Source organism: Hypanus sabinus, chromosome 5 (genome assembly GCF_030144855.1).
Source record: "Hypanus sabinus isolate sHypSab1 chromosome 5, sHypSab1.hap1, whole genome shotgun sequence".
Classification (NCBI taxonomy): Eukaryota; Metazoa; Chordata; class Chondrichthyes; order Myliobatiformes; family Dasyatidae; genus Hypanus; species Hypanus sabinus.
The window spans coordinates 65,561,587-65,583,555 of NC_082710.1; the positions used below are offsets into that span (position 1 = coordinate 65,561,587).

The 21,969-nt window shown below is 41.9% G+C and overlaps 1 long non-coding RNA gene across 1 annotated transcript in view; it reads left to right on the forward strand.

Moving 5' to 3' along the window:
• Positions 1–14,146, forward strand: part of LOC132394202 (uncharacterized) — a 23,938-nt gene extending 9,792 nt beyond the window's left edge. The window contains exon 3 of the long non-coding RNA XR_009512215.1: positions 13,749–14,146. This is a non-coding gene — a long non-coding RNA (uncharacterized LOC132394202). The remainder of the gene's footprint in view (positions 1–13,748) is intronic.
• The last annotated feature ends 7,823 nt before the right edge of the window (positions 14,147–21,969 follow it).

Consider the following 21,969-nt stretch of genomic DNA (forward strand, 5'->3'; position numbering starts at 1 on the left):
AACCATGAAAAATAGCCATGAATAATTATATGTAATACTCATTACTTTAAATTCCTCTGAGTAAACAACATCTTAAATCATATTTGTGCATCTACATCTGATTTACTTATAATGATACAGGAGGTTACACAACCCATCAGTTCCATGCCTGCTCCCAGAGATGCAATTCCTCTTCTCTATTCTTTGTAGTCTTCAGACTTATTTTTTCTCTCATAAACATGTCAGATCCTGTTTGATTATTTTTGCCATTAACCCATTGATGATAGCCAATAAACCTTTGGGCTCCAAGAGGAAACCAGAGTATCTGGAAAATAACCCATATGAGCACAAGGGGAAGCATAAATTCCACAAAGATACACCTGAGGTTGGGATTGACCCTGTCTGTATCCCTGGAGTTGCAAGATGTCAGTATTCCTGCAGTTTCACTGCGCTATGCTCGAGTAAATGTGCATAAGCACAAAGTTCCTTAAATGACTACTACAGCACTGGCACTCTAGGGTCTTAGCCTCAAAGTCTTATTCAACCATTCATTGTCATGTTTTCCTTGAATTTGAACAATAAAACTTAAATCTTAGCTATTCGGAAGTTTGGGTTGAAAATATGTAGTCTAGCCCATCATTCCTCTCAAAAGTATCACATCTTCTGGTTGTTTGGAAACTTTATTACCAAAAGGTTGCAAGTGCCAATAGAGGTTTATAAAACAAGATTGGTAATCATATTTGGAAGCCAGGTTTTCAGCATTTTAGACGTAAGAGAATTTCCAATATTTCCCAGAAACACCAGAATCAGGTCTAATATCACCAGCATATGTCATGAAATTTGTTGTTTTGCGATAACAGTGCATTGCAATACATAATAATCAAAAATCTATAAATTACAATAAGTATGTAAAAATTAAATAAATAAACAAGCGAGGAAAAATAATGAGGTAGTTTTCATGGGTTCATTGTCCATTCAGAAATCTGATGGAAGAGTGACAGGCTGTTCTTGAAACACTTGATAGCCATGAGAAGAGGGTACATCTTGGTTGATGGGGTCATTAATGATGGATGCCACCTTCTTGAGAAATCACCTTTTTGAAGAATCCTCAGTGCTGGGGAGGCTAGTGTCCTGGATGGAGACTGCTGAATTTACAACTTTCTGCAGCTACTTTGCAACGTTATTATCATACCCTCTCCACTGGTAATCCAGAAATTGTGCTCATTTAGAAAACTCATGCAAGCTTAGTCCACAGTCACTTGCCTTTACAGCAGAATTAAATCTGTTTTGTTTCCGTTCAGATTAAAAGAGATATTGGTTCATAGGTCTCAAACTTTGTGTGGTGTTCTCTGCAGTGGCATAAGATATTTTAATAGCGTGGAGGTTGCTTTTAATCAATAATTAATTTAGGAGGTAATCTTCCTATTCCCTAGTTTCAGTTTATAATTGTTGAGGTCTGGAATATTTCATAAACTAATGTGGTAGGAAAAATATTCAGTATCTGGAGGGGCTGATGCTGTAGTTGATTCCTTGGCTCCAGGTCACTGGGTAATGGTGAAAAGCAAACATGAAGTGAAGTGACCATGGGACTTCCTCATCAGACGAAGAAGCGTTCCACAGGTCCAAGCTGCCGCTGTTGAGCTCAGAGTCCGCCCTTTCGCCTAATTCTAGCCCACTGTAAAGGTCTGCCAATGTGCAACCGTCAACAAGGTCTGGAGGGCACCCTGGATGCTACAATTATGTTGCAATCGTATTTCCTTTGTTGTAAAATATTAAAAACTGCGATTTCCTTGTTTCTCGTTAAATTATACTTTATTAAGAAGTCGGTGTTTCAACTACGCAGCAAATTTCCCACATTTTTTCTGGAGAATGACACCTGAGCCGAATTAGGGCTAACAAACACCAGCGAAGCTGCGCTGACCCTGAGCCCATGGGTCCTCCGCACGGCCCCCGGAGGTGGGAGCAGCCCGGCCGCAGCTCCCGGTCTTAGGGTCGGTATTCGTGCCTGGACTCCCCCGCGGCCCTGTAAGCCCCGCTTCGCGGAAGCCGGCGGTAGCGGTTGCTAGGAAACCGGGATGGTGTTGCGAGAGGAACTCCGTTCCGCTGTGGGACCTGCGGGGGCAGGAAGTGGATTCGCCACACTGGTGGTGGTGGGGGTTAATTAGTTGGCAGCGGAGCGGATGTTTGGAAGGATGAGCGGTTGCTAAGTGCAAACTGTTGCTTGGGCACCGGGTTCACGGTGGGCGATGGTTGCAAGGGAGACAGAGGGTAGTTGCTGTGGTAGTTGACAGGTGACGGCCCACAGGAGAAGCGGTGGTTGCTTTGTGACCGGATATACTGGGTGATAGTGGGGACAGCACTTCAAACTGACTGCTGAGAAAATACTTTATAACCTGTGTACAGTGAGGTCCTTCCCAGCAGACTGTGGTGATTGACTTTCTAACTCTCAGATCAAGCACCTTAGTAGAGATGTTGATAAGAACAGGTAAATACAAGGACGCAGATAAGAAAGGGTAAGACACCCCCCCCCCTTCAATTTTAACCACTTCAGTAACTATGTTGATTAGTCTCTGCAAATAATGTCTATTAATTAGCCTGCAACATGTTTTAGTCGGCAAACACGAGGAAATCTGCAGATGCTGGAAATTCAAGCATAACACACAAAATGCTGATGGAACGCAGCAGGCCAGGCAGCATTCCACCAGCATGTTGTGTCTGTAACATGTTTTAGTGATGTTAATTGAGGAGGAAAGTTAACCAGAACATTACATTTCGTAACTAGATGCAAGTTTACAGGGGTGTAGAGGTCAATTTACAATCTTACACAAAAGAAACATTGATCAGAATGCTCACTACCTCTCTAAATACTACATGATATAAATAATAGGACTTCAGGAGGAGGAAGCTGGAGATCCATGAGCCAGTCGTCACTGCGGGACCAGAGGTGGAGAGCAGCACCAACTTTAAAATCCTCTGTGTTATCATTTCAGAGAACCTGTCCTGGGCCCAGCACATATGTGCAATTATGAAGAAAGCACAGTAGCACCTCTACTTAAGAGTTTGTGAAGGTTTGGCATGACATCTAAAATTTTGACAAACTTCTATAGATGTGTGGCGGAGAGTATATTGACTGGCTGTGTCACAGCCTGCTATGGAAATACTAATTCCCTTGAATAGAAAATCCTCCTAAAGTAGTGTATACAGCAATTCCATCACGGGTAAAGCCCTCCCCACTACTGAGCACATCAAAACAGATTGTTGTTGCAGTAAAGCAGCATCTATCTTCAGGGACCCCCACCACCCAGATCATGCCCTCTCATTGCTGTCTTCAGGAAGGAGGTACAGGAGCCTCGGGACCCACACCACCAGGTTCAGGAATAATTATTACACTTCAACCATCAGGCTCTTGAACCAGAGGGAATAACATCACTGAACTGTTCCCACAACATATGGACTCACATTCAAGAACTTTTCATCTCATGTTCTTGATATTTATTATTAACATTTCTTTATTTTTGTATCTGCACAGCTTGTTGTCTTCTGCACACTGGTTGTCCACGTTGTTGGTGTGTCTGTCATTGATTCTATTATAGTTAATGGACTTATGGAGTATGCCCACCAGAAAGTGAATCTCATCATTGTATGTGGTGACATATACATACTTTGATAATAAATTTACTTTGAAATTTGAACATTAAAGTGCCAACAGATTATGACAACACTAAAGGAGGAGAATGAATCCTTGATCTGCTGGCTCAAAGGAAAGCAAATTGAACCAAGCTAATAAAAATTAAAATGTATTTGTCTTTTCTTGCCGCTTTGCTATTCAATAAGGTCATGTACGGCCTATTACCTCAGTGACACTTTCTTGTACTAATCCCTCATACTTTAATTCACTTAATATCTAAAATTCTATCAATCTGTCTGTTAGATGAGTCAACAAATGAATGGTCACAAATATTGCCATTCCAAATTATGCCTCTGATATACACTCAGTGACCACATCATTATGTACCTAATAAAGGGACTACTGTATGTATATTCCTTGTTTACCGCTGTAGCCCACCAGCTTCAAGGTTCAATGTTAAGCATTCAGAGATGCTCTTCTGCGCACTACTGTTGTAAAGCATGGTTACTTGAGTTACTGTCACCTTCCTGTTAGCTTGAACCATCAGACCATTCTCCTCTGGCCTCTCTCATTAACAAGGTGTTTTTGCCTGTAGAAGTACCACTCACTAGGTTTCTTTTTGCACTATTCTCTGTAAACTCTAGAGACTGTATTCATAAAAATCCGAGGATTTCAGTAGTTTCCGAAAGATTCAAACCATCCTCTAGTGGCACCAGCAATCATTTCATGGTCAAGGTCACATTTCTTACCCATTCTGATGTTTGGTCTGAACCACAACTGGAGCTCTTGACCACGTCTGCATGTTTTTATGCATTGAGTTGCTGCCACATGATTGGCTCATTAGATATTTGCATTATCAAGCAGGCATACCTAATAAGTGGCCACCGAGTGTATTTTATGTCAATATGCAATTTGATACAAGCACTGAAATTAAATCAATGTTAGTTTTTAAAACTTTTCTCCAAGATAAGAAATTATAGACAAAATAAAATATACACATCTGGAACCACAGTATACATAAACTTGTTCTCATAATTGCTTTCTATTGGTTCTGTGAGAACAATGTGTATTCCGCCTGAATAGAGAAGCTAACTTTGGAACTAAGGCTGAATTTGTTTATTAATTCTTGAGTGGATGTGGACATTTTACGACCTGTAATATTTGGCAACTACAGCCAACATTCTGATCATGGAAACTCTGACAGATTCCAAACATGCAGAAACATAGAAACTAAATGGAAATTGAAATGTCCCAGTAATATTCATTTCTGGAAAAAAAATTGCATGCCTGTATGACCAAGTCAAGTTTGTTCACCAGTGGGATCCTGGGTTTGTCTGGTCTATAACACCGTAGCATAAGGCCAGAATGTGTAATTCTCAGCCAGAGATTATCTAGAAATGGTTACAGATGCAGAGTAATACAGAGATAAGTTTGAATTTTGGTGGTGTTAAAATAGTCAAGGACATCAGAAGTAAAAGGAAGATCAAAAGGAACTAGATTACTAGTTTAGAAGAATTGGGAGAATGGATAGGTCTGTTTTTGAAGATCGAGTTTATTGTTCTGGCCTCTAGAGGCACAGTTCATTTTGTATGAGCATCACTTCCTGCGCAGGTAGATTTTTATTCTGATTTGAACTACTCAGTGGAAAAGCATGCATCGTCATCCATTCTTTACTTGCCCTTGAAACAGCAATACTTTTTCAAAAAAATAAATCTCTTTCAAAACCCTGAATGAAAACGTTTATGTCAGGTGATTTTTGTGAATTTGTTTAGCTTGGGTTGTGTTGCTGTGTTCACACACACAGTGAGGGCAGTGGAGTCTTCAAAGGCATGGCCTCAGGCTTGAGACACGACCGACTTCTATAGACAATAATGTCAGCTTCTGACCCGAGCAATGTCAATTTTGAAGACTTGGAGGTCAGGTCAGAATGTGGCTCATCTACCGCTCAAGTGAAACCACAACTAGTATTGTTGCAGCACAAGCTATTACCAAAGCTGAAGTGGCAAGAATGAGATAAGTATAGGCATGGGCAAACTACGGCTCGGGGGCCACATGCGGCCCGTTAAGCTTTTTAATCCGGCCCGCAGAACTTGATGAAATTATATTAATAAACCTTGTTAACGTTTTTTCCCCGCAATTCTGGCGTTTTCCCAATAGATGACACACTCTATATACATTGACCTTTGTTGAGGTGCAGCGTATTACTCCACATTTGCGCTTTACTCTTTGTTCGGCTTGACCTATTTGTGTGAACAGGCGTTCAGCGTCATGAACATCAACAAAGCCAGCCACAGATCCAAGTTAACTGACCAACACCTCAGATCCATCCTGAGAATCGCCACAACAAAACTAAATCCAGACTTTGATGTGCTGGCTAAAAAGGGAGACCAACAACACTGTTCCCACTGAAATTAAAAATAAGTTTCTTCATTGTGTTATGTAAAAAATGCATTTGAAAATATTTTTTCAATAAGCCTTACATGTTACATGTCATTTCTGTTAAGTGATGGACATGAGTAGTGTGCAGGTGCACGTAAGTTCTCAAAATAAAAAATGCGCTCCAAATCAAATAACGCGCTCCGCATACTGGCGCGCTGTCACTGTTCTGTCCTTGTGCTGGTCGTTGTTGAGTTTTGGCACAGGGGACAATTGAATAAGAAGGAGCAGGACAAGTAGACCTGCATCTCCTACCGTTTTTGAAATAAAGACAGTCAGGAGGAGAGTGATGATGATAATATCTTGAAGGATAACAGAATTTTCAGTGCTTTAAAATAATAACTGTTACTATTTAAAAAAGCTGTATTTTATTCATTTAATTTTCAGTGTTTTAAAAGTCATTTCAATAAATAGCTAAATACCATGGGACTTCAAAGACAAATATTTTGTTGTAATGCATTTGTTCATTTTCAATTAAAATTAAAGCACACGTTTTCTACATATCCCATGATATTTTATTTTCTCTTATGAGGTGTATTACCAAAACACTCCGTCCATCTGCTCCTGGTCCGGCCCCCCTGTCAAATTTTAGAACCCTTTGTGGCCCACAAGTCAAAAAGTTTGCCCACCCCTGGATAAGTACATGTGAAGCTTGAGATGCAAGTGGAGAAAGTACATATAGAACACATATAAAGGCAACGTTAAGTATGCTCAGGGCAGAGGCAGACCTGTTTGAAGCTGCAGTTGACTTAGGCAATTGTGAGTCCATAACTGGTATCAGTCATGACTTGTCAACATGACAGCCTATGCATCTTAGCAAAGAATATGTCCAAACACACAAGGTTTACAGCAGCAAAGACCCATAACACCCCTGATGCAGTTCCACCATCCATGCACTTAAGGTAAGTGAACAGCACAAAGATCAACACAACGCGCCTCATGCCCATTGATTTGACCTCGGTTGGGTCCAGACCTCAATAACAGTCTGCTCGGGGTCTCATACACCTCAGAACTGCCTCTGTCCCAATGATAGCAGACATAGAACAACTGTTCTACAGCTTCTTTCTGAGAGAGGATTATTGTGGTTTCATGACCACCAACTGGACAACAAGACTCTGGAGTACCATGTGAGAGTTCATGTATTTGGCGACTGTCCCAGCTGTGGCAACCTATGGCCTTAAGAGGACAACTATTGAGGGAGAGAAGGAATCTGAGACTGAAGCACAGAGGCACATAGAGAAACATTTCTATGTTGATGATGGTCTTAAATTATTTTCTGTTGCAGAGAAAGCAGTCAGTGAGCTGAAAGCAGTGCAAGACATGTTAGCACAGTCTAATAGACTGCATAAGATTGCATCCAATGATGCTGAGGTCATGCAATGTTTCGCATCTGAAGATCTGGCCAGAGGTTTACAGAATCTTGATCTTGGATTGCACTCTTATGCAGCTCAATCTTAGCCTTGCATGAGACCTCATTACAAATACCCTTTCTTTCCAGATCCCTGATACAGAAAGACCCTTTACATATCATGGCTTGCTATTGACTATCAACAGTTTATCTGATGCACTTGGATTTGCTGGTCCAGTCTGTATCCAGGAACACTCCATGTTAAGAGAATTGACATCGGACACTTGTGGATGGGATGTCCCACTCCCTAAAGAGAAATATGAGCAGTGGCAGCAGCGTTCTTCCCTTCAGAATCTTACAGGCTTGAAAATTCCAAGAACCTAACAACAATTCCACTACCTGCAGTCCAAAAGAAAGAGGTTTGCATCTTTTGCAATTTGTTCACGAAAGCTATTACTGCTGGCGCATACCTGAGGGTCACGCATGCTGCTGGATGCAGTGAAGTTGATTTCATCCTGGGCAAGGCAACGCTTGCTCCCAAACCAGATCTCATCATATCAAGGCTTGAACTCAGTGCAGCTGTTCTTGCAGTTGAGATGATAGAGTTGATAACTGAAGAGCTGAACACAGAACTCGATGATATCAAGTTCTTTATCAACAGTAAGGTTGTTCTTTGTCATATATTTAATGAAACAATATTCTTACTGATCTAAACCCTGCTGATCAAGCCACACAAGGACTCCAAACTAATCTACTTACCTTCTCCTCTTGGTTAACTAGCCTAGCATTTCTTGCTGATCCTCGCAGGAACATAGTCAGCAGGAAACTTTCGACTTGATTGAGCCTGAAGCTGATATAGAAATCCTTAAGTGTCAACCAACAGCACTCATTTATCACAGCTCCAACTTGGCAGTGCACGCTTTGAGTGTTTTTCAAGCTGTAAGCCATTGCCAGATCTCACGTATAGCTCATTCCTTTGCGCAAGTAGCCAAAGACTGCCATTGCAGTGGTTGGCATATCTGTAAACAATCTCTCAGTGCAGAGCAACTGAATCGGGCAAAAGTCTCATTCAAAGACAGGTTTATGCAGAAGTGCAGTGCGTCGCAAAACAGGAACCTCTCTAAAAATGAAGTTCCCTGAGTAAACTCTGTCCCTTTCTTGACTCTGAGAGGCTACTGTGAGTTGGAGGATGTATAGAAGGCATAGCTCACTTCAGAGGTAACTCTACCAGTGGTCATTTTGGGTAAGCTCCGAATAAGTAATAATTATTTAATTATTTATTTCTACACTACTCTTGGTTGGTGCGACTGTAAGGAAACCCAATTTCCCCTGGGATCAATAAAGTATGTCTGTCTGTCATCTATCTGCTCATTAGACACTACCATGATTAAGTATGTTGTCAAGGCTGGCAATTTATTATTATTCATTTTCTTTAGAGGTACCACATGGAACAGGCCCTTTCGGCCCAGCCAGCTGCAATCCATCTATTTAGTTCTGGCATAATCACAGCACTATTTATAATGACCAATTATCCTACTAAACGATATGTTTTTTGACTGTGGGAGGAAACCAGGGCACCTGAAGGAAACCAATGCGCACACAGGAAAATGCCCAAACTTTCTTGCAGAGTACGCTGGAACTGAACTCAGAACTCCAACTCTCCAAGTTGTAATGCCATCATGTTAATTGCTAGGCTACTATGGCACCCCAATCCTCCAATTTTAAAATAGGAAAAAATTCACTATTTTTGAAGTGAAACCATCAGTGTAGTAAGACTTTTTTTCAGACCGTCTCTGAGATTATCCTTTTGCCAAAGACTTAGTGAAATGATCATGTGACCTTTAGTTTCCACAGTTAAGGGTAACATCCTATGGATGCCAGACAGGGAATGTTCTAGCCTCTAGAGGTGCAATTTATTTTGTATGAGCATCACTTCCTCCGCATAAGCTGTTATTTTTTAAATTCTGATTTGAAGCACACATTGAACACATTCATCTCCATCCACTCTTTATTTGCCCTTGAAACAGCAATATCTTTTAAAAAGGAGAAATGTCATTAAAAACACTGAAGGAAAGCTAAATCTCGGGGAATTTTAAGAAGTTGTTTAGCTCGCTGCATAGCTGTGTCCAGAGTGAGGACAGTAGATTTATGTTAGGGCTTTTTGTAAGAAGGCAACAGTGCTCGAGGGGAATATAACATTTCATAAGTCTGAACAGGGTGATTAGTAATTTGCTGGTAATTGAGTCAAAGGTACAAGTTGTGATTCCCATGGACAAAACCAGGTTTTAAAGGTGAAGGTGATAAAGAAGCTACAAGAAGATAAGGATCAGAGCAGGAATACAATCATTGGGAAAAGTCTGGATTGGTTGGCAAAGATGAGGGGACTTAGCGAAGGCAGCTGAAGTAATTGATCATGTAACAAAGGAGACCATAGGCTTCATACCTTTGGCTGGAGTTGTAAGTGAAAGGTGTAAAGAGTTACAAAGGGTGATTGGTTCTCCATGATTATTTGGAGGATGGGTGACTTTGATAAAAGAAACTTTTACCCGATACCCTTTATTGTTGATGAAATCCTTCAGATCCAATAATGGATGGTGAAACTATTTATTTTCCAGACATAATCAAGTCTGTCACTCTTAAGATGTGAGGCAAAATCATATAAATTAAATGGCAACATTTTAAAGAGGATGCAGGAACAGAGGGACACATGGTACACAAAGGGAGTAGGCAAGGTAAGGAAGCTATAGGAAGTATTAGGGGCAAGTAGACTTGTAAACAGATAATTATCCTAAACAGTCATAAAATACTGGCACCAGCTGGAATAGTGTAACCATCTCCAGGCGCTATATTATGAAGTGTATCAAGGCCCTACAGGAAGTGTGGTGGGTATTTACAGGAACAGTATCAGGCATGTTAGACTTCAAATACAAGAAGAGCCCAGAGGATCTGAGCTTGTCTGGGTCAAAACGAGGAAATATTTGGTAAAGCTATTCAAAATATTAATTAAATATTTGGATATAGTAAATAAGGAGAAACTATTTTACTTTACAAAAGGGTAACCAGAGGATGTAGATTTGATGCAATTAAAAAAAGCACTTGATAGCACGAGAAGTATTTTTGATTAATAGATTGTTATGATCCTAAAACACTGAGGCAAGAAAACAAAAGTGGATATTTGTAGTTAGCATGGAGAGAACTTTTCTAGGCTTCTCCGCAAATGGGGTAGTTGTGGGGCCAGGTTAAATGGATCGTACAATTACAAGAAATTATAAAAAGTGTCCCATTGAAGTAGAAAAGCCACTTGTGCTGTTGGAGATAATTGAGGACCCAGAGGAAATTTTAAATGGAAAAAACACAGATGCTGGAAATCTAAAATAAAGAAACAGAAAATGTTGGGATTTCTCTGCCAGTCAGACTGCATGTGTGGGAAGAGAAGCAGGGTTAACATTTGAGGGCAAGTATTTGCAGCTTTTTCTGTTTTCATTAAAGGACACAGAGGGGTTGGGCTGGATAATGGGAGACTTCTTTGGCCTACAGTATGAATAATAGTATAGTACATTAAGGGCAATCGTCTGTTTCTATGTTATATTCATATAGCTCTTGCAGAATATTTATTAATTCCATGACAGCATGCTAGTTAGAGGTGGTGAAATATACAACTCACAGCAAGCAGTCTATTATGCACCAAGCAAAGTCAATTTGCTCAGTAAACAGAGTGGCTTAGAGATTCATTTGCATAATATTTTGGCTTTGTTGAATGTCTCCACAATACAGTTTTAATAAGTTCTTTATGATATTCGACAGCCTCATTGTAAACCACCCTATGGAGCTTCCTTGTTATATGTCATGCTGCTTTAGAAACAACAGGCATTACTGGCAAGCTCTAATCAAATTTTTCCCTACTGCTAGTGCTTAGATTTGTACATGACAAATTATCAGCTAGTCCTTAAAGGCACGCAAAGACAATACCATTTGCACTCTTCCAGCTACTGGAGGGTGAAGCTTAGTTGCAGATAGCAGGCGGCATGTTCCTAAATTGACTGGGAAGAGGCAAATAGATCACCCTACTTAACTAACTAATCTAACTAAGATGATGCTGGAGAGGGGAAGCTTTTTGTGTGCAGCTCCCAAAAGAGTTATGAAATACACCTGCTTACAGCCAACATCTGCATTTCACTTGCATTGATGAATGTGTGCCTTCAAGATCATACTGAATCTTCCCAAGCCAGAACTTCTGGAGGTCTGCATTCTGATGAGGCTAGATCTGGGGCATTCAAGACCAGCATTATAGAATCTATAGACTGCCATTGTGAGAGCAAAAGGCAATTCCATGTGAAGTTAACTGCACAATCAGATGCATGACTGCCTTGGCAGGGTTTGCATTCCAAAACTTTCTATAAGGTGAAATCTAACAACATAAATGGATGCAATCCTTGGCGAGCTCAATGCCTTTTATGCATGCTTTAAGGAGAGAATAATACTACATTTGTGTGAATCCCTGCAGTATCTGTTGACCCTGTGACCTCTGTCCTGGAGGCTGATTTGAGGACATCCTTCAAGAGAGTAACCCCTCACCTGGCATCAGGCCCTGGTGGTGTATTTGGCAGGGTAGCGAAAACCTGTGCCAAACAACTGGCTAGAGTGTTCAACAACAACTTCCACTCCTCACTGCTGTGGTGTGAAGATGCCACTTGTTTCAAAAGGGGCATCCGTCATTCCAGTGCTCAAGAAGCACCTGGACTAAGGCAAAACATATGTCAGATTGCCATTTATTGATCAACCCCTCAGTACTAATCAACAAGCTCCGAAGCCTGGGCCTCTGTACCTCTCTCTAAAACTGGATCTTTGACTTGCTTATCAGGAAATCACAGTCAGTGGAGATAGGTAATAATATTTGCTTCTTGCTGACAATCAACATCGGTGCATCTTAGGGATGCATGTTTATCCCTCTCTCTACTCTCTCCATACTCAATACTGTGTGACAATTGTCATCCATAAAATTGGCTGATGACACCACCGTTGTTGGTAGATTGTCAGGTGGCCTACAGTGTCCATGGCCGGATCAGCCATGAATGGCCAACTCTTGCTCCTCCGTCTTATTCTCGAGTTCTTATGTCAATATTTTAGGCTGAGACTTTGTATCAGAACCAGGAGTGAAGTTGAAAGATAGTATAAAGATCTGGGAGAAAGTGACGAGGTGTGGGCTGATAGATGATTAGTAGAATCAGGTGATGTGGGGAAAGAGCCAATTGGGTGAGGGGGCATAGTTGAGACAGACGCTTGTGGGTGGAAACAGGTAAGGGAAAAAGAAATTTAGTTTTTCGTTTTATTTAGAGTAGGGGTTCCCAACCTAGGGCCCATGGACCCCCCGTTAATGGTAGGGGTCCATGACATAAAGAAGGTTGGGATTTAGAGATACGACACAGTACAGACCCTTCCAGTTTAGTGAGCTGCCCTGCCCAGCACCCACCTTTTTTGACCCGAGTCTAATCACAGGACAACTTACAATGACCAACCAACCTACTAACCAGTACATCTTTGTACTGAAGGAAGAAACCAGAGCGCCTGGAAGAAACTCACGTAGTCAGGGGGAGAGAATGTACGAAATCCTTACAGAGAGCGCTGGAAATGAACACCAAACTCCGATGTCCCAGGCCATTATGGCATTGTGCTAGTGTACTACTCTTCCATAGACACCCTCCCCTCCCCCTGCACAGATACAGCCAGGTTGTGCAGTTGGAACCAGGTTTGGGTAGGCTGGCCAGTGACATGGAACCAGATGAGGGAAGGACGATGGGCAGATGGAATCAGGTGGTGGTGGGATAGGAAGGATGAATGAAGGATGAAGAAACCCAGGTGAATAGGTGTGTGGGTGATGAGCAGATGCAATCCGATGGGAGAAATTAGCAAATCTAGCTAAAGGGGGAGGCAACCCAATGAGGACATGTAAGTGTGGGAAAAGAGCATAGTGAGTGTGGATTACCGGAAATGGGAAATGCAGTGTTCATAACATTAATTTGTAGGTTACCCAAATCGAATATAAGTGCTGTTCAACTAGTTGGTGTTTGACTTCACCGTAGGAAGAGAGAGGACTGTGTGGGAATGGGAAAGGGAACTGAAATGATATGCACCTTGCAGCACAAGGTGGCCGTAGTGGATGGACTGCAAGTGCCCAGCAATATAGTTACCTAATCTATGTGTGAGCTTGCCAATGTAGATGAAGCCACTTTGAGAGCACTGAATGAATGAAATTTAAGGCAGAACTTAGAAGAGATGGCGCTAAATGGTGATTCCTTTGCTTGCATCTTTGGAAACAGTTCTATTTCCATCTTTAATATCTCTATTTTTCCCTTTCAGGGTTCTTTTGAAGACCCTGACCTGGAGTTACACGCAGGCTTCGGTTCTTTGTGGGAATGGCACCCGCTCTCGGGGTGTTATGACTGGCTGTTATCCGACATGCCAAGGGTTCGGCCTAAGAGTTCAGTTCGCCTTTGGAGGCCTAGGATCTCGGGGCTCTGGAGACGGGCGGATCGAAGGTCAGTGTCCTGGACCGGTGTGTTGTGGGAGTGGGAAGATCAAAGACCTGAGATCTTTGGACACAGAACTCGGAAAAAGCAACGCAACTGACTTTTGAAATCGTAAACCAATGAGTTGTTTGTTATATCTCCCCTCTCGCTGTGAAACGGAGAAATTTCTTTCTTCCTTTTTAGGGAGAGAGAGTCTGTGGTATGTCGAATACCGGGTGAAGGAGTAGTCTTTGGGGTAACTGCAAGTCTGGGTCTTTGCTGTTGCTTTACTCACACTTGAGTACTCGGTGGCGGGTGCCTATGCTTTTTATTTGTAGGTGGGGGGGAGAGGAGATTGTTGCTCGCCGCCACTTATGAGCAGGAGGGGGGAACGGGGGGGGGGCTTTGGGGTTCTAACATTGAACTGTCATTCATTCTTTGGGGCACTCCTCTTTTTTCATGGATTGTTGCGAAGACAAAGCATTTCAGGATGTACTTTTATATATTTCTTTTACGTTAAATGTAGCTTTGAAACCTTTGAAATGGGTGAGGATGGAGAAGGTGCATTTCAATCTTTGCCCCACCAGAGGGGATAACTTCACTCACCCATCACTGAACTATTTCACAACTTACAGACTCTCTCAAGGACTCTTCATCTCAAGTCCTTGATAGTTATTGTTTATATATTTATTATTATTTTGTTTCTTTGTTATTTTTGTTGGCTGTTTGCCCATCTTGTTGTGAGTGATCTTCCATTTGATTCTATAGTGTTTCTTTGTATTTACTGTGAAAGCGCCCAAGATAATGAATCCCAGGATTGTATATGGTAACATATATGTACTTTGAAAATAAATTCACTTTGAACTTGGAGCTTTGCATCTCTTGTCAATTAAGTGGCACACAAGGGCATACACTTACCTTAATTGCATCACTCCACATTAATTTTCAACACTGCAGATCTAATTCTTTCTTTTGTTCTTAGGCAGACAGATTTTTGGCGTGCAGCTTCTTTAGAATGTAGAGTAAACAGAAATTGCATCACATTCCACTTATTAAAGCGAGAAAGGTCTCCAGAGGTTTGTATCAGAGAAGATTAGTTGTACTTACATCAGTTGTTTTAATCACCCCAACCCACTTTCAGCAGTGTGAATATGCGTTGTATTGAGGGTGTACCCTAATTATCTTCATTCTGCCCGACAAAGTCATTAATACAGCATAATTACTTATTACAATTCATCAGGCCCATGCTACTCCTGGCAGAGAATTTCCCTTTCTCTTACCTCCCCTGCAACTTATGAGGCACCATGATAACTTAACAGTTATCGGAAAGCTACTATAGCTCAGCACGCAGAGTTCAGAGTTCAACTCCGGTACTGTCTGTAAGGAGCTTGTACATTCCCTCCCCGCTATCACATGGGTTTCCTCTGGCTGCTCTGGTTTCCTCCCATAGCCTGAAGATGTACCCTTTAGAAGATTGGTTGGTCATTGTAAATTACCCTGCGATTAGGCTAGGGTTAAGTACGTGCGTCTCTGGGTTCCATGGCTCCTTGGACCGGTAGGGCTGTTCTGTGCTATATTTCTAAATCAATAAATATAAAGCATTTTCTGTCATTCACCCACCAACTATCTTTAAACTCTTTTGAGTACTGTGCAAACATTTTAGACACATATGTATAAGTCTAGAATGCCTAAGAATTTTACACAGTTCTGTTGTAATTTTATGTATTGCACTGTACTGCTGCCACAAAAATAAACCATGACCTCTCTGAGTGATGATAAACATCATTCTGATATGTGTCTCTGTTGTGGGCTGAGAGTGGGAAGGAGGCAGGAAAAGAGGAATCATTGATGGGAAAAGTGGGAGGGAGAAGGAAGGAAGTGGGAAGTACCAGAGAGACATTCTGTAATGATCAATAAACCATTTGTTTGGAATCAAGTGACCTTGGCTGATGTCTCAGGGCTCGGTGTGACTGCACCCGCACCACCCTCTCCCTGGCACTCCTTCTCTGCCACCTGTCCCACATCCCTCTTTCAGCACTCCACCCTCGCCATTCACAACATCCTTTGCTCCACTCGGATTTGCAAACTCTCTCTCTATGTTGACAAATGCTAGAGCTAGCTATATGTATGTGCCTAAGGCTTCTGCGCAGTACTGTAGATGGTGTCTACTCACAGAAAATGATTTTAGAGAGAATAGAGTAGTAGGCTAAGTGCACTGCCTTGAGATGCAACTGTTTTGATTACTAGCAAGGGGAAGTGCTGTGTCCTCGTATTTGGAAAAGGTGTTACGCTTGGAAATAGGGGTGGTTTGATAGCTCAAGTAGCTAAGTTCTTGAATCACATCTAAAATGTTTTCCAATTAATTCTTGGGTTGGTTGTCTCTCACATTGACCTGTTTCAATGTTACCAAGCTGTGAGAACATAAGAAATAGGAGCAGGAGTAGGCCATCCGGCCCATCGAGCCTGCCCCGCTATTCAATAAGATCATGGCTGATCTGTCCATAAACTCAGCTCCATCTACCTGCCTTTTCCCCATAACCCTTAATTCCCTTATTATGTAAAAACCTATCTAACTGTTTCTTAAATATATTTAGTGAAGAAGCCTCAACTGCTTCCCTGGGCAGAGAATTCCACAGATTCACCACTCTCTGGGAAAAACAGTTTCTCCTCACCTCCATCCTAAATCTTCTCTCCTGAATCTTGAGCTTAAATCCCGAGCAGCAGTCAAATGTTCCATTGGCACCCTTAATTTTCACTTTCAGAAAGCAGACCAAAGTTAAAATGCTATAGAAAACATACAGGGAAATAAAAGAGAAGTTATATATTTTAAATTATCAAAGTGTGATTTAAATAGTCTGCACAATGCAGCCAAAATGTTAACAGGGCAGAAAGCTAACCATCTATTAACAATAATGTTACTGATTAAACGAAGTCAAATTTGAAAAGGCTGAATGTTTACATAACCCCGGACCAATGTAGAGAAATGGTTGGATGTTCAAGATTCAAAGTACATGTATTCTCAAAGTACATATGTAACATATACTCCCTTGAGATTTATTATCTTGCAGGCATTCCCAGTAAATGCAAAGAAACACAATAGAATTAATGAGAAACCATACATAGCAAAGAAACACAATAGAATTAATGAGAAACCATACATAGCAAAGACACACAATAGAATTAATGAGAAACCATACATAGCAAAGACACACAATAGAATTAATGAGAAACCATACATAGCAAAGACACACAATAGAATTAATGAGAAACCATACATAGCAAAGAAACACAATAGAATTAATGAGAAACCATACATAGCAAAGACACACAATAGAATTAATGAGAAACCATACATAGCAAAGACACACAATAGAATTAATGAGAAACCATACATAGCAAAGACACACAATAGAATTAATGAGAAACCATACATAGCAAAGAAACACAATAGAATTAATGAGAAACCATACATAGCAAAGACACACAATAGAATTAATGAGAAACCATACATAGCAAAGACACACAATAGAATTAATGAGAAACCATACATAGCAAAGACACACAATAGAATTAATGAGAAACCATACATAGCAAAGAAACACAATGTGCAAAAGGCAACAAACTGTCCAAATACAAAAAAAACAAAGTAATAATAAATAAATAAACAAACAAATAAGCAAAAAATATTGAGAAATGAGTTTTCGATTTCTTGAAAGTGAGTCGGTTGTTTATGAAATCAGTTCAGTTCTGAGGTAAATTAAGTTATCTCCTCGTTTTCAAGATTCAGATGGTTGAGGAGAATTAACTGTTCCTGAACCTGGTGGTGGTGTGGATCCTGAGGCTCCTGTACCTTCTTCCTAATGGTAACAGTGAGAAGGGAGCATGTCCTGGGTGGTGGGAGTCCCTGATGGTGGATGCTGCTTTCCTGCAACAGCGTTTTATGTAGATGTACTCAGTGGTAGGGTGGGTTTTACCTGTGATGAAGTGGGCTGTATCCACTACTTTTCTAGGCTTTTCTGTTCTTGGGCATTGAGTGTTCCATACCAGACCGTGATGCAGCCAGTTGGGATACTCCTGTGGGCCTATAGAAGTTTGTCAAAGTTTTAGATGACATGCTGAATCTTCGCAAAATTTTTATAGAAAGTGGAGTGGCTGTGTTGCTTTCTTTGTAATGACAGTTACGTACTGGACCCAGGACAGATCCTCTGAAATGATAATGCTGAGGAATTTAAAGCTGCTGACCCTCTCCACCTCTGATCCCCTGATGTGGACTGGCCCATGGACCTCTGGCTTCCCCCTCCTGAAGTCAATGATCAGCTCTTTGGTTTTGCTGGCACCCCTCAGCCAGATTTTCAGTCTCCCTTCTATATGCTGATTTGTCACCACCTTTGATCCAGCCACCAACATTGGTGTTGTCAGCAAACTGAAATATGGCATTGGAGCTGTACTTAGCCTCACAGTCATAAATATAAAGTGAGTCGAGTAGGGGATAAAGCACACAGGCTTGTGGTGCACTTGCTCTGGTGGTGTTTGTGGGGGAGATTTGTTACCAACCCAGAATGACAGCAGTCCGCAGGTGAGGAAATTGAAGATCCAGTTTCACAAGGAGATACTGAGGCCTGGGTCTTGGAGCTTGTTGATTAGTTTTGAGGGGATAATAGTGTTGAATGCAGAGTTGTAGTCAATGAAGAGCATCCTGATGTACACATCGTCACTCTCCAGAAGTTCCAGGGTAGAGTGAAGAGCCAGTGAAATGGCATTTGCTGGTGACCTGTTGTGATTGTTGGCAAATCGAGGTGGGTCCCAGTCATTCCTCAGGCAGGAGTTGGTATGTTTTGTCACCACCCTTTCAAGATACTTCATCACCAGGAATGTAATAGTTACTGGACAATAGTTACCACATTCTTCTTGGTAAAATTGAAGCCGGCTTAAAGCACTGCCAAAGCAAGAGATTAAAGATGAGTGAACACTCTAGCCAGTTGGTTAGAACCGGTCGCCAGGCACCCCATCTGGATGCCTTCCATGGGTTCACCCTTCTGAAGGCTGCCTCAGAGACTCAAATCATAGGGTGGTTGGGGGCTGTGTGAGCTTTCGAAGGTGCCTTCACGTTCTGTCAGTCAAAGCAAAATGAGCTCATCTAGGAACAAAACCTTGTTTTCACATATATCGCTTGGTTTTATCTGATAGGAGGTGTTAACATTCAAGCCCTGCCACAGCTGTTAAGCACCCTTCTTTAATTCGAGGTTGGTCTGGAATTGCTACTTTGCATGTGAGATGGCTTTCCAGAGGTCATACCTGTATTTTACTTGGTCGCCAGATCTGAACGGCCCTGCTTTGACCCTCAGTCGATTGCGGATCTCTTTGTTCATCCAGGGCTTCTGATGGTGGAAGACACACTCATCCATGACAGACTTTATGAAGTCCATGACAACCTTGGCATATTCGTTCCGGTCCTCTAATGAGTCCTTGAACATTAGAGGGCCAGAGGATGTCACTATATAACCAAGGCAAGGCATGCTAAATGCAAGATTTAATCTAGGACTTGTTTCTTAATCAAACTGACTTAACATTCTTTTACTTCTGTTTGTGTTTTTAAATTTATATTCTCAGTGTATGGAATATGTCGTAAAACAGAAATGAACTTGAAAGTTTGGATCTAAAGTGATGATAGTAGGCAAGTAGATGTAATTCTAAGTACAATATCCCACATAATTACAGCTTTTCAAATACTCTTGAATTGCTCAATCTGAGGACAGATCATACACAAAGTTTCGATAGAACTATCATGAAACTTATCTTCTGCTGTATTTCTCTGCTATCACTTAGATTCACCAGTCAGGCACATGCAGAAAAAAGGAACTGTCATGATGTATCAGTACAGCTCTTTCACATTTAATATTCCATTCAGTATCTTCAGCTGGTGGAATTTCAACCCACCCGCTGTGATTGAAACCAGGTTGGTGGGTAAGTAAAAGATAAAGCCCTAAAAGAACTTAGAGGATCAAGCAATCAAACACACAGAGACACTGCATGGGAGATCCAAAGTGTGACAAGATGTAGCTCACTCAGATTTGCCAATTGATCACATAAGGTATCGACTCGGGACAGTTTGGTGTGTTGAGTTCCGGATTGATATGCAAGAACAAATTAAAGTGGATGGAATGGCCATCGTTGGGATGGACAGTGCTGGAGTGGGGATTCTGAGACTTTCCCTGCTCCAGGCTCCAGTGAGAAGAGGCTTGAACGCTGTGGGTAGATTTTTTCCCCACAGCTTATTTATTGTTTTTCTTTAAATTTGCTCAGTTAGAACAGTAGGATTGCCAGGCAGGTTAGTTAAATGCTCTTCTTGAAGGATGTGGGAAGGCCGGGAGACCTCCAGTGTCCCTGACCACTCCAGCTGTGAGAAGCGTATCCAGTTGCAGCTTCTAACGCTCTGTGTTAGGGAGTTGGAGCTGGAACTGGATGAACTCAGAATCATATGGGAGGCGGGGGTGGTGGTGATAGATAGGACATACAGTATAGTCACCCAAGGTACAGGACACAGGAAACTGGGTGACAGTCAGGAAGGGGAAATGGCTGAACAGCCAGTGCAAAGTACCCCGATGGCCACCCCCCTCAACAACAGGTACCACTTTGGATACCGATGGTCTGGCAGGGGATGTCACAGCGGTCAGTTTTCTTACACTGAGGCTGGCTCTGTGACTCGGAAAGGAAGGGGGAGAAGAGGCAAGCTGTGGTGATAGGGGATTCATTAGTCAAGGGAATAGAAAGAAGGTTCTGTCGAGGGAACAAGATTCACAAATGGTATATTGCCTCCTGGGTGCTTGGGTCCAGGACATCCCAGATCAAATCTTCAGCATTCTTAAGTGGGAGGGTGAATAGACAGTGGCTGTGGTCTCTTAGTCAGGACTGACCGGAGAACTTGTCTAGTGAGGCATTATGGGTGGAACTGAGGAATATGAAAGGTATGACCACATTAATGGGGCTATATTACAGACCACCCAACCATCCAAGGGGTTTAGAGGAACAAATTTTTAGATAAATTGTATACTGGTGCTAGAAACATGTTACAGTAGGTGATTTTAACTTTCCACATATTGACTGGGACTCCCATACTGTAAAAGGACTGGATGGGATAGTTTTTTGGTGGTGTGGAACCTGAGGCTTCAGTACCCCCTTCCTGATGGCACAGCGAGAAAAGAGCATGGCCTGTATAGTGGGCGTCCTTGATGAAGGACATTGCTTTCCTGCAGATGTGCTCGATGGTGAGAGGGCTTTAGTCTAAAGTGATGGACTGGGCCATATCCACTACTTTGTGCAGGCTTTTCCCTTCAAGGGCACTGGTGTTTCCATACCAGGCTGTGATGCATTCAGTCAGTGTGCTCTCCACTGAGCATCTGTCAAAGTTTTAGATGACATGCTGAATCTTCACAAACTTTGAAGAAGGTGGTGGTGCTGCCACGTCCTTTGTAATTGTCCTTACCCAGGGCAGATCCTCTGAACTGATAACACCAGAGAGTTCAAAGCTGCTGACCCTCCCCACCTCTGATCCGCTGATGAAGACTGGCTCATGGGCGGCCAGTTTCCTCCAATCCTAGTCAGTAATCAGCTCTTTGGTTTGCTGACATCAAGAGAGAGGTTGTTGATGAACATTTCAGTGCTGCTGGGGGAGATGAAATTAATTTCCTGGTTAGGAATCATTTAGTTCAACTGCAGTGAGAAGTGCTGTGCAAAGGGCAGTCTGCATTGAAGAGTCTACAAATGTTCCCTTGAGTGCCGAAAGGAAGATATGTTCCAAATGCTTCATTAGGAGGTGTTGGAACAATGAGCCATTGGATGTGGAAACTGTTGGGATGGAAAGTGTGGAGATCTTTATCATTGCTCCGGCTGGGTGGGGAGTGGACGAACATAGACGTGCGAGAAAGATGCGTTTGCTTTTGAGAGCTTAGGGGGTGGGGGGGTGGGAGTGCTAAACAAAAGCGTTGGGAAACACTGTGCTAATGTTTGACCCCGGGAAAGCAGAGTCCTTTGCAAATCGACTAAGTGACGACATGACCTCCATCAAATATTGG